This window comes from Orycteropus afer, unplaced genomic scaffold, assembly GCF_000298275.1.
Source record: "Orycteropus afer afer isolate SDZICR_OR568_19922 unplaced genomic scaffold, OryAfe1.0 scaffold00516, whole genome shotgun sequence".
Classification (NCBI taxonomy): Eukaryota; Metazoa; Chordata; class Mammalia; order Tubulidentata; family Orycteropodidae; genus Orycteropus; species Orycteropus afer.
The window spans coordinates 37,082-39,300 of NW_006922103.1; positions in this window are offsets into that span (position 1 = coordinate 37,082).

Genomic DNA, 2,219 nt, shown 5'->3' on the forward strand with positions numbered 1-2,219 from the left:
CCCAGACTTACTGCACCAGTTGAGACTAGAGAACTCTCAGAAACTGTTGTCCTTAGATACTCTTTAAATTTTGAACCCAAATTATCCCCTACAGTTACCTTTCCACTAATCAACAAATCGGTTCATAAAATAAAGAATATCACCCATAACTACTGTGTCCCTTTATAAAAACATATGTATGAGACCTAATGGTCAAATAGTTACTTTAAAACAAAGATGAAAAGGTCAGAGGGCAGGAAAACTAGATTATTGGAAATGGAACAACTAGGATGGTTCTATCAAGTGTGTTTCCTTATTGTGAAGACTGTAACCAATACCACTGAACAATTCGTGTAGAAACTGTTGAATGGGAACTTAAACTGCTGTGCAAACCTTCACCAAAAACACAGTATCATTTACTTTAAAAAAGGAGTTGCTAACCATATACAATCTCTTGAATTCTAAATATTTTCAGTTTGGTTTTTAGTCCAGTCACTGTATAATGAGAAAGCTTTGGTGTGCTTATCTGTAAGTTCCTTTAGGAATACAGTAACCTGCTGGAATCTCTTCAAAACATGTGAAGGTTGACAAAAGAGATCCTCTGGGTTTCTTCCTGTGTATGTTTCTCGGGTTGCTGGGCGTGGTTAAGGAGAAAGTCCAGCGAGAGCAGCTCGGAATCTGCCAGCCTCTCCCAGGAAGAGACTGACCAGGAGGTGAGGGACTCGGCAGGGTGTGAGACAAGCCATTCTTCCATAAAAAGTAAGAACCTGTATTTTGAATATCAAGTTGTGTGGTGGGCAGGTGCCCTACAGGATATTGTGGCTGAGGAAATTCTGATTATTATACAGACTTTATTACTCAGGATCAAAGATGTATCAGAAATCCATTGATACTAGATTCCCTCGTCCCCCTTTATCAAATAGTGGCCCCATTCCATTGCAGGTTCTGTGTTACCTTTCTGTTTTTGTCTTTACCTTTCCTCTGTCTTCCAACATATGTTACCAGTTTGTTGTGTTCAGTGTCTTTACTGCAGGCTTTAAGGAGCCCGGGTGCTTCAGTGGCTGAGCACTTAGCCTACCTAACCATAACTCCGTGGGGAAAAGATGAGGCAGTCTCCTTCCATAAAGACTCCAAAAAAACCCAAACTCCATAAAGACTACAGTCTTGGAAACCCTCTGCGGCAGTTCTACCCTGTCTTATAGGGTCGCTGAGTCAAAATTAACCATCAGCAGTAGGTTTGGTTTGGTGATGGTGGTGGTGGTGTTTCCGCCAGGCTTCACCTCCTTTGGTGCTACATTTGGTGGCCATTGGAGGGATCACTCAATAGGATAGGCAAGGTCGTCTGGAGTGAGGGGATAACTTCAAGACTTCTGTTACATCTTCTTAAAACCTCATCCTTAAAAATTTTCCACTTTCCATATTTTCCATGATTAATATATTCATACAGTAGAACAGGCTCGTAGCATATAAAGACATAAATATATACCAACATTCACTGCCGTCGAGTCACATCTGACTCATAGCAACCCCTCCTTGGGTTTCCAAGGCAATATCTCTGAGGAAGAGATATTGGAAGATATTGGAAGGAAGATTGCCCCATCTTCCTTCCGAGGAGTGGCTGGTGGGCATAAATATATATACATGGAGGTAAATAATTGTAAATTTTATTAGTGGACTCTGTGACCAAGTACATTTGGACCCTACTGTTCTCATAAGTGAGATATCTGCAGGTCTTGACAAAACAGGAAAGAGAAAACCAAGAGGGCCTTCAATGCTGTCAGACAACTTTCAGAAAATAGTTAAACAGGACATGCTGCTTTAAAGGTTGACAGGACATACAATATCAGGAACTATTTCAGGACCTTTCCTCACCAACACTGGGTCCACTCATCATCTCGTGACCACCAGCCAAGAGGTGTTAATGGTTGATAGGACATAAGATATCTGGGATGCACTTCAAGACCTTCCCTTGCCAACATTGCATTGCTTGTCAAAAACTATCAGCCCTACGGTATTCATTGTTGATCCATCCACGGCAAAGGGGAGCAGCGTGGTGTCTTCTAATGATGACAGCACAGCCCAGAAGATATGAGCAACTGGAACCCCACTGCTGTTTCTCTTCCCCCTGTTCCGGCACCACTAAATTGACTACCACACTTCCTTCTCTGGAGTGCGTTAACACTCTGTTGGGTTCCAATCAGCTCTCGGCCAGGGCAGGTGCTAGTGCATCCGCTGGAGTC